The sequence below is a fragment of the Branchiostoma belcheri genome, unplaced genomic scaffold (genome assembly GCF_001625305.1).
Source record: "Branchiostoma belcheri isolate BF01 breed outbred unplaced genomic scaffold, Haploidv18h27 scaffold103, whole genome shotgun sequence".
NCBI lineage: Eukaryota > Metazoa > Chordata > Leptocardii > Amphioxiformes > Branchiostomatidae > Branchiostoma > Branchiostoma belcheri.
In genome coordinates, this window is record NW_017802414.1 from 207,162 (window position 1) to 219,150 (window position 11,989).

The 11,989-nt window shown below is 39.3% G+C and overlaps 1 pseudogene; it reads right to left on the bottom strand.

Annotated features, from left to right (window-relative positions):
• Window positions 1-534: 534 nt before the first annotated feature.
• Window positions 535-9,161, bottom strand: LOC109475183 (annotated as a pseudogene).
• Window positions 9,162-11,989: the final 2,828 nt, after the last annotated feature.

Sequence of the window (11,989 nt, forward strand, 5' to 3'; positions counted from 1 at the left end):
GAAGGTGCCTGAAAGAGTTCGAAACGCAAGCAAGGTGTCTGGTCGTGTAAAAATAATCCTAATGGCCAGTCATTATATAATGGCTATGTTGACCAAGTTATGTTAGTGTAACATCAACTGTAGTTCTAAAATAATTATGCACCGTAGTGTTTTTTGGTGAGGGGAACAATGAAACCACCAACATGAAAACTCCACAGCACTCCAAACCCATAAAGATACACCTAGTAGTAACGGCAATGATAAGAATCGTGACCTTGTCGAAAAAAAACTCGTGTAACACGTGTAATCGGTGTCGTATAAGCCCACACGGGCTGGGCGCGGGATAGCGCAGGACACGGAAATAAAGTATCATTCATTCATTCATTCATTCATTCATTCATTCATTCATTCATTCATTCATTCATTCATTCATTCATTCATTCTTTCATTCATTCATTCATTCATTCATATAGACAGTAGCACATTTCTGACAACTCAAACTCATACATGACGAAGGTCTAAAGTCATCGACCTCTTGTTAACATATATGTAGACTCATGGGTAGCAGATAAGTTTCCCCAGGCTGTGATAGCCTTGTTCGTTTCTACTCCCAGTATCCCCAAACCTGAGCTGGGTGACCGGCAGGTCGTTCTTGTATGACAGGAACCCGGAATCCTCACGCCATGTTTCATCATTAGTGTCGCAGTAGCAACGACCAGAGCATGAGCCTGTTATGAAGGGGGGGGGGGATAAAAAGCTTGAATTTGTTACTGCAAGATTTTGGAACAGACAAAGGTAACATGAGAAAACTGCATTGCTTACATATTACAGGTTGAAGTTATATATAAGTCAAAATTACCTGTTAGTCCACAGGCACATTTCCCACTCCCAGGACTGGCACCTCCCCAATAGTCAGCCTGGCGACCGTCCCAAGTCACCCACCAAGCGTAGATTTTGGGCGTGTTGTCCCAGATCATTGATGCATAGCATTGATACTGGAAATATGTGTGCAGTTACTAGTTGTACAGTACCATCTTGATCACTTAATAAATACAATATCGCAGTATAATTCCTATTGCAATATATATATATATATATATGATTTGATGGCTTTATTGGGAAATAGGGTTTTGTGTTTTTTTCACCAAAAACACAATGTCTCACAGTAATGCATTTGTTGCTTTACAGAATAAGTCGAGAAGTTTTGAATAGATCTGTAAGATACTATGTGGGCGAGTAGCGGTTGTTGAAACGATGGTCAAGATTCAAATACCCCTGATGTTTTCCAACAGTACTGCAATGTACTTTGTATGTATATGTTTTTGTATGTGTAAAACATAATTCGAGAAGATGTGAATGGTTATGTATGGTATTCAGTGGATCTGTAGGGACTAAAACAGTAAGATCAAGTTGTATAATAGGCCTTCTGGCTGGTACCTACGGTACTGCAGAGCAGCTTTAAAGGTTGTGGACATTTTTCATAACTAACAAGAGTTCTGAGATCTCATAACTCCATGAAATATGGTGTTGCTTTGCCATACTTCATTTCAACTTGTCCTCATTAAATATGCAAATGACCTCTACATTAACATAATATATACATAGTGGTGCTAACCTTTAAGTAACGAGGTATAAAATTCCCATCATTCACCATCATTCACATTAATTATGCAAATTAGGTCTCATTTGCATAATTGATATCTGTTGATGTTCCGCCTTCCACAGATTAAATAGATATAAATGTATAGCAATACCATTATATAGCACACTGTAATTATAGAATTTAATCATTAATTATACAAATTAGGTCCTCATTTGCATAATTTACATTTAATTATGTACAACTCTCTCACACCAAAAATGATGAAAATACAACGTTTCAATCTGGACTGATTGGCTTTGAAAGTTTTTACCAGAAACTAACCTGCAGTTCCAGAACAAGCTGCTAGGTGGTCCAAACTTACACCACTTATTCCTGACAGGATAAGATATATGCCACTTAAAAGTCAACACCATAGCTTATTCAGGACAAGAGATACGCAAACCGGAAGTTCTGCTGCAGTTCCAAGGTCATCCACCAGGAGGCCCATATTTGACCTTGACCTTTGTCTTTCTAAGACTTACTAGCATACCACATATCATCACAATCCATAAAGGCGTTATGAAGTTATGCTGACTACAAATGTGCGGAAACACAAACACACACACACACACACACACACACACACACGGACACACAGACAGACACGCCAAAAACAATACCTCCATTTTTCATGGAGGTAATAATGAAATTCTATAAATTTGCTGCGTTCCGTGAAAAGTTTTTAACTAATGACTTATGCAATGGAGAAAAGGGCACATAAATTAAGACGAAATACTAATATTAATTAATTTAAACGGTTTGCATAATTTAAGCTATAATTCGAAGTAGTAATTGCAGGGAACTTGTGGCATTTAGACGTTAAACATGAAAACCATTATTCATTTTTTTTCCAAATAAGCATTTTGCAAACTTTATAAGTAAATATCAGAATAGCTTTTTTCATAAAGATAACGGTGTCATTGGAAGAAAAATATGACCGACCTACAAAATGCATGCAAATGAATACCTTACTTGCATAATTGATTAGAAACATTTATCATTTGTCAGTTGGAAATGTTAACAGAATTTGGCAAAGTTATGAAATCGTGGAATTCTAGCTAAAACATTTTGTAGTTATCTATAAAATTTACAAATGACTGTTCTTAGTCAATGTCCTTAAGCAAAACAAGGCACTGATTTATTGTTAACCCTTTACTTTATGTTGTATTTATGTTGTGAAGTATAGCTTTCAGACGGTTCAGTTAAAATGTAACCTTGTCAGTTATTTAGATCTTTGTTCTGGTAGGTAGTCTCTAAACGTAAAGAGACCATCTGAAATCTAGCAAACATAAGGCACAATTGCTCTTGATTGATGACAGTCTAATGAGTTCCATTGCAAATAAATTTGCTGAGTGTAGAAACTGACCATGAGAGTATGACAAGCTCTTTACTACATCATTTTGTTCAATGAGATAAATGTACTTTTAGAGCAGATGATACAGAAATAAAAGATAGGTTGGTTATGACATCACGTTTTGTTGGCTCAAGTACTATATTGCTTTACAAGGTTTCTGATCTCAAAATTTGATATTGTAGCAGTGTTCTTTTTTTAACTGCTTGATTTTTTTTTACTTCGCATTCGATTGTGTGCCATACATAAATTTACTTTTTCTGGCCTTATTGAGCCTCTCGCATGTCTAAATGATTCTTACGTACCTTAATGTGCTGTTTGCAGCGACTTGACCGGTCCACCAGAGCCCTCACTTGTTCCATGCTATTCCAGTATACCACATCCTTGGAGTAGGAACCGGGATTCTCAAACTCATGCACATACGTGCGCGTCTCACTGTTGTGGCCAATGATCGTTATTGCTGAAATTGTAACAAGAAGCCATAGGTGACAATCCTCCGTGAAGTTTTATATATTTCAACAAAAACAATCCCAAGCGTCAACGCCAGACCTACTGTGCAGACATTAGGCAAGGGTTAATACAATGAGGGCGCGTCACAACCATAAAACATAAGACCTAAATCCATTACTGCTCCCAGGGCGTGTAAAGATACTGTGCTTCAAGTTCGAAGTTCTTTTTATTTACACACACACAATCATTGCATTCACATAAAGATCGGACTATCATGGTCGTGTCACTATTAACAAAGGCAGCCCCACCGTCTTACCGTGCCTGTTACTTATTAAGCGCGACTGGAACAGGCCAAATTCCAGCAACAGTTGCAGGCAGCACCGCGGCCGTTCAGATACCCGAGATATCTGCTTAGAGAACCTCTGCTACCAGACAACTGCCTAAACCTACGGCCTATTCCACAGGATTGTAAAAGTAGGGATGTTTCTAAAATATGCATTTACTTCAATATCAAAACTGCCACGATGAAAATAAAAAGACGTGCATCATCACGGACATAATGGTACACCACATGCCCAATTACACAAAAATGCGACGTACGGAAGAATGCGTTTTGGCTGCGAACATCTTCCAAAAACCTTAAGCATCTCTTAAGCACGGGCAAAAACATCTGGAACCACTTATCGGAACCTCAACGTATCTGCTTAAAGTTCCATCCCCCCACTGCTATTCCAAAAAAAAACGCGTTTTTCTAGACCATTCCAATTCGCCTCGTAATTGTAGGGGGTGCTTCTGCAATATTGCATTGACCGCGAAAGCAGCAACGGCAAAAATACACATTCGTGCACCAACACGGGCATGCCCGCAGACGGCGTATAAAATTGCGTTCCGATTACACAAAGAGAACCCAGTGTTTTGACTGCGAACACGAAAAATCAGCCGTTCACAACACTCCGTCCGGAGGTCCTGACCTCCTTCACGGAGTAACAAAACGTTTAAATATTGGACTGCAGTTATTGTTACAGCTCATCTCTGTAGTCCTAACTAACTCTACTGTTTCTGTTAGAAGCCACATATCCACCAGGTTACTTGTTTTAACCTTTTTCTGAGTATCATGTGTTTGTTTATGTTTGTGTGTGTGTCCCTATGTTAACTTGCCGTCTCCACATAGCTTACTAGGACAACTGAATGATATGGTTGTGTTATCTTGCTGTTTTTGCTAACCTGTTTGTTCCTCCAGGTCACACTGAACAGTCATCGGCAGAACCCCGCGTCCTGGTCCGTCAGGGTCGATGGTGTAGAATCGCGAGTTGTCAAATCCATTTCGTTCCAAGACTTCGGTGCAGCTTGAAGGTAAATTGAATTTATCTGTTTCGGGAAAGCAACAGTAAAAAAAAAACAACTTTAGTTTTAAATTGCACTTTTTGTAATGTCAGTGACGTGAACCATGTCAGTTGCGAGAACCATGTGATTGCGATTGTTTATTTAGTGGAGTTGCAAACGCCTCCATAGCGCAGTTTTTTTTTTTCTTCAAGGTGACCATGAGTATTATTTGATAGTGCTTGGGGCCGTAGAATACTGTTTATAGTTCTGGAAAGCTCGTTCACTGTTTATTGTTTATTGTTAGTTTTTTTTTTACTTTTCTAAATTAGTAAAAATGAACTAAATTGTTCGTCAATTATTTATGCTAAAATGCATGGCAGTAAAGCAACAATACTACAATAACTGATCAACCTTGAGATTTTAACAACAAGGTATTATCGATCGCAATATATTTACAAGGCAGTCATGTGTGGGTGAGTTAGATTGGATTCACGTCAACCTTGTCTCTGTCAAACTGCGTGGAGCTAGCTAAATTTAAACTAACAAAATAGTGGAGAAGCCCGAAGACCAAACCACTGTTTATCGGACCATTTTAATTTATTAAGATTTTCAAATTTTGGAAAATGTATGACTATCATCTTTTATTAGTTGTAAGTTAACATGTCAACATTAAGACGACTTACATAGGGAAGAACCCTAGCCTCTTTTCAATAAGTATTCTGGGATATTTAATTATCTCCTCGAGGTGTAACTCTTCTTAACCCTATCTAGAACGGGCTTTTTTTGTGATCAGGGGGAGGGCTCATTCCCCCCCCAACCCCCATCAGAACTCGCGAACGGTATATCGTATGACCACCAAATTTTCAGAGGATGGTGAACTAGTAAAGATTTATGACGTCATTAATGTGATTTTATTGGCCAAAACCGTCTAGATAGGTTATTCCCTGCAAACCGAAGACAGAATATTAGGGTGTACGAAGTCTTATGTTGCCCATAGCAACACCTGTGACGTCATGCATATTTTAGCTAACCGCCATCTTGGAAAATTGAATCTTGATTCTTTTTGCATAATAAAGCCTAAAATACACTGTAAACAGTCTAAAGACGTTCATATGAACCTTTTAAAAAATAAATGGAAGTATTGATGAAATTTTAAGGAAAATAACCTGTATTTACCTGATATAATGATGAGGTCCGCAATTTTGGATGTTGACAATGACGTCATCAAATTAGCATAAATTATGCATTTTAATGATAAAATTTACATATAATTATATGAAATGTCATTAATATTAGAAACCTTGTGTAAATTGACATAAACCAAATGCTGTTGTTGAGGCGAAAATGATTAAATTTAGCACAAAAAAATGCCTGTCAGAAACCCGCTAGCCATTCAGACGCTTTGTGACATCAAAGTTAGCGCGGGCACTTTTACCCCTCCCCCCCCCCACCGGAACCTCAATTTCCCATCCAAGCCAGCCTAGCGGGGACCAATAGGCGGGCAGCATTTCGGCCACACCCACAACCCGCGCTTTAGCAAGATATGGTTGAAAAAGATGTTTATTAAACTTGTTCAAAAGATACATTTGTAAATTGTTTTCTGAAATTCTGTGTCTTTGAATAGTTGGAGCAAAATAACTACCGAGCCGAGTTAAACCACTGGTGTTTACATCGGCCGCGCGGCGTACAAAACAGTATCTTAGGCCAAGTCTTTGCCTGTGAACATGTAAAGAAAAGAGGCCGTGCAGTCCTGTCCTGCCGATAACCTTGTTGTCCCGATTAAACTTTGTTACCCAGGCGTATGATCTTGAAAATATGAGTGGCAGCATCTCGATACCCTTTTTAAAGACAAGGTTTGATTTGCCGATTCCGAGTTTCCAGTGCTGAAGCCGGAGATTCGAACCCGGAACCTATAGTTTCTCAGTTAACAACCTTAACCACAAGACCACATTGCCACCTGTAGACAACGTTGTCAGTCCTGTACTAATTTATACTAATTGCTTAGTTCATTGGCTATAAATACAGCCCATATCGCTGAAAGAAAACATCAAGTGACTACAGAACAGGATGGCCCTTTCTCTATTGATTGTGAAATAGCGACATCTAGCGATATACAGGTGTATAACATGTTGCTATTTTTTTAAAGGTGTGACGTCCTTGTATCGATAGCATAGAACAACGAAGCATCGTACCTGTCAGGTTTTCAATGCTGCGCTTCAAGGTGTCAACAATGTCAGACAGCTGGGATACGTCTTCTATGTTGCGTTTCAGAGTGTCAACAGTACTGGACATGCGGAAAATTTCCTAAAAGATTTCAAAGACAAAGTACCAAAGACTATTAGTTTAACATAAAGGACAGACAGTGGAACGTTAGAATGGGAACTCGACGTGAGGCCGACATTTGCTTTGGAGCAAATGTAGCGGATGGCTTCACCATATTTTACGATATGACAGGGAAAGAAGCACAAGGGAAAATAATTCTTTACATTGATATAACTATAGTATGAAGTGATATCAACAGTTGGAACGCTATCCCCTACATTATTGGTTAGTATTTTCAATTGCATGTTCCAAACTGTTGATTTTAAAGATAAAAAGAAGGGTTGATGCCCCGCAATCCAATGCTGGAGCAGGAAAGCTTGACATACCTGCAAAACACTTTAATGCAGTCCATACTGTTAACATGGCATGGCTTTGTACAGGCGTGAATTGAGTTAAATTTCAAACAGCCAATCAGCAAGAAGAATAGAGGAAAGCTGCATGCCTATTGGTTGGTTGCTCTGCATACCATTCTGATGAATCATGCCATTCTGATGAATCATGAATATGGTAACACACTGCTATAGTAGATTTTCTATAACACAGCCAAAAAGCTCAAATAAAACCTCTCTAGGTATTTTAAAGCATTGTACTGAACCAAATACCTGTTTATTGGTTAACGTATTTACGGCGAGTGTCACGATGACCATTGTTACCACCACAGCGGTAGCCCCGGCCAGGCAGCCGCGGTAGGACGGTACACAGTCACGGACAACACGGCGGTGGCCGTCTGCTCCACCTGGATACTTGTGGTCTGGAAAAATGGCGTAAAAACATAAAGTAGTAAGTACTTCGAAGTCACGCAAAAATATATATTTCTGTGGACAACCTGCACATTTAATTGCACGAGGAACCCCACCCACAGTGAAGGTAAACTAAGACTGATTGACAATATTCTCTGAGAAAATATTCTGGGATTCTTTATTTACGTATGGTACTTTTCTGTTCACTGTTTCCTCTTTGAACGTATTACTAGTATTACCGCTTTTAACCCTACCTAGACCGGGCTTTTTTGGACATGGGGGGACCGGGGGGGGGCTCATTTGATCCCCCCCTAAGAACTCGCGAACGGTATGTCCTATGACCACCAAATTTGTTTAGAGAATGGTGTACTAGTAAAAATTATCATATCTACAATTTTTATGTCGTTATGACGTCATATGACGTCATTATGACGTCATTGATGTGATTTTATTGGCCAAAACCGTCTAAATAGGTTTTTCCCTGAAAACTAAATGGTATTCAACATAACTGTACCAAAAGTGTTCATGACAGAATATTATGGTGTACTAAGTCTTATGTTGCCCATAGCAACACCGGTGACGTCACAAAATGACGTCATGCATATTTAAGATATCCGCCATCTTGGATCATCAATTTTGAATTTTCAAAAATAGTTTTTTTTTTCATGATTAAGCCTAAAATACATTGTAAACAAACTAAAGACCTTCATTTAAACCTTTTTTTGGAAAAAGAAATGGAAGTATTGATGAAATTTTAATGAAAATAACCTGTATACACCTGTTCTAATGATATGGTCCGCCATCTTGGATTTTGGCCAATGACGTCATAAAATCACTTTTAGCCACCCCCCACCCCCCGTCTAGGAAGGGTTAAATCATATGCCTTTCAACGTGTAGATTAAGTCCTTAGAACAATTGACTCAGACCGTGACATTTTGGTACTGTAAAGACAAAGTGAGTTAGAATTCAAATTTACGAACAAACGACAGCTTAAAGAGTATTCTAAAGATGAAAAAAAACTACAACTTCGGCTACCTGTTGCATCAGGTAAGTCAACATAACGCCTGGTGTTTCTGGTATCAGCCGCCTCTATGGGCGGTTCTCCCCGGAGCTTAGCCCGCTGCAGCCGCGCCTCTCGAAATGGCGGCGACAGATTCACCGCCTCGGGTTCCTCGTACGTGTCTGACGGCATTTCTATGCCTTCCTGCCGCTTGTTAGTAGCGCCGTTGCCATGGCTGACACGCCTGTGTAGACCACTCTGATGGACAGTAGGTGCCTGGGCCTGTGGCCCGCTGGTTTGATTGTTACCGGACCCCTACACAGGGAACCGGACCGGCTGTGCCTGCTCGTACATTTTTTTACTGCACTGACAAACAACGTTTGAGCAGTCTGGAACTGTCATAGATGTATGAATATTAAAAATGATATCGCGATTAGTCTGAAGAAGTGATCTTGTCTTTGCCCATATATGGAAAGACACACGAGTCGTGACGCAGTGCGAAAGGCATTATGTTTTTTAACAAGCCGCCAGACGTCAGAATAAAGGCGTCAACCTAGGAAAGGAGGGAACATATGTCAAAGTTAAACTTTCCATGCTACAAGAATAAACAAATGGTACGCAGAGAATATAAAATAATAACCGGTTAGAAAAGTTGAAACTTGATGTAGTAGTTTCACTTAGACTAGTGCTTTTCTCTTATTGTAACTCATACCAATTATTATCATTATCATTATTGCTCTGTATTTATAATTAACATTACTTAATTTCATAGTCATTAACTTATACTGTACATTATTTGATCATCCTTATTGTATTATTTCCATTTTCTATTGTATTATTTCAATTTATTGATTATATTTAATTTGCATAGTTTAGCAATGGATAAGCACGTCCCAACCAAAACAGTTAATAATAATAACTCTTCACCCTGGATTAACAACAAGGTTAGGAAAATACACAGGAAGAAACAACGTGCCTTTAACACCTATCGTAAAAACCCAACTACAGAGTCGTTAAACAAGTTTCGCACTCTTCGTAAACAAGCAAAGAAGACAACCAGGAAAAATTACCGTAAATATGTAAATTCAATTTGTACCGACTCCCCTAAAAAATTTTGGTCGCACATAAAACACTTGAAACAGGAAGCAACTGGTATCCCTAGCCTTAAACTAAGAGATAAATTAGAATCAGACAACAGAATCAAAGCAAACATACTTAACTCCCAATTTAGTTCTGTCTTTACTGAGGAAAATGAACAACTCCCCCACCTCCCCCGCAGTACCATTCCCTCAATACCAGAATTCAGCATTAATACTAACGGAGTTATCAAACTCCTGAGTGAACTGAATCCACACAAAGCTAGTGGACCAGACGGCCTTGATATGTATTCTATCTTAACTGAAAACCAACATGGTTTTAGGAAGAAACATTCGTGTGAGACTCAACTTGTCCAAACCACAAATGACTTAGCCCTTTCCTTAGATTCCAAATCACAAACTGATCTAATCATAACTGATTTCGCCAAAGCCTTCGATAAGGTTCCCCATAACCGTCTTCTCTTAAAACTACATAATTACGGTATCCGAGGCAAACTCCTCCAGTGGATTTCTAACTTCCTAAAAAAACGTAAACAAAGGGTGGTAGTTGGGGGGGAACATTCAGATTGGGCAGAAGTAGTTTCTGGAGTACCCCAAGGCACCGTACTAGGGCCTTTATTGTTCCTAGTATACATAAATGATCTGGCTGATAACCTTAACTCTAACATCAGGCTTTTCGCCGACGACTGTGTCATTTACAGAGAAATAAATAACGACAATGACCATATCCTACTACAAGATGATATAAACATGGTTAGACGCATGGCAGTGCAATTGGCAAATGGAACTACACCCTGATAAGTGCTATGTCATGCGCTACACCCATAAACGCAAAACTAAAGTATTTGACTACAAACTAGGGAGCCATACACTAGCTGAGGCTAATAATCACAAGTACCTAGGGGTTATCTTAAACAACAAACTTTCTTGGACTGAACACATCCATCATATTACTTCCAAAGCAAATAAATCATTAGGTTTTATTAAACGCAATCTCTATAGCTGTCCTAAATCAGTTAAGATGAATGCATACACTAGTTTAGTCAGACCCCATCTTGAATACGCTAGCGCTGCATGGGATCCGTACTACAAGGAACATATTCACAAGTTAGAATCGGTCCAGAAAAGAGCGGCCAGATTTGTTTCTAATACCTATGATACTTATGCTAGCACTACCAAATTGGTCACAGATTTAGGGTGGGACACATTAAAGGACAGACGCACAGCAAGTAGACTCACATTACTTCAGAAAGCAAGACACTCAAAACAGCCCTTCCGGTCAAAACCTTGTTGACACCTATCCCGCGCCAATCGCGACACTTCAACTCCAACTCATACAAACCTCTAACGTTTCACAAAGACTGCTACAAATATTCATATTTTCCACAAACTGTCAGAGATTGGAACATTTTGCCCCAAGAGATATCTGATACTGCGGAACCCACGAAGTTCAACGCTGCAGTACTACAACACCTGAGGAAGCAGCAATAACGCATCGCACAGCTCCCCTGCACGTTTTACCCCAATCTAGGGGTGTTGTGCAGTACCTGAACAAGACAAGACAAGAGGAGGAGGGCCTAGTATAAGCATGTCATGCTTCTCCCCTCCTCCTGCACCTGTTTTATCCTTGTTTTGTATTTTATTATTGTCTGTTTTGTTAATGTGCAAACAATCAAATCAAATCAATGAGTCTGAATGAAAAATAAACTTATGTGAGACATCAAACTTATTTATTTTTGTCACCAAGTATCCAAATCTCCGCCTCAAATAGACGTTAAAAAGTGAGCAGACTGGGCTGAGAAAAGCTGGTAGACATTCTCTTGACTTCCTTTTGAGATATTCGACTCAGGTATGAAGTTTAAACTTCTTGCCAATCACCCCCAGTTTCCATCATGCACTATGCCTTGGGATCTTTGTTTTCGGTCAGAGAACTGTGGTTAGGATGGTATGACCAAGGAGCTTCAAATAAGACCAGGGTGCAGCGTTTTGCTGACCTATCACCGAAAGGGAGCCAGCCATTTTCCGAAACGACCCCTGAGATGTTTTCTACATTTGTAAGCATTCGGTTGTAGCAGTAATTTAGTA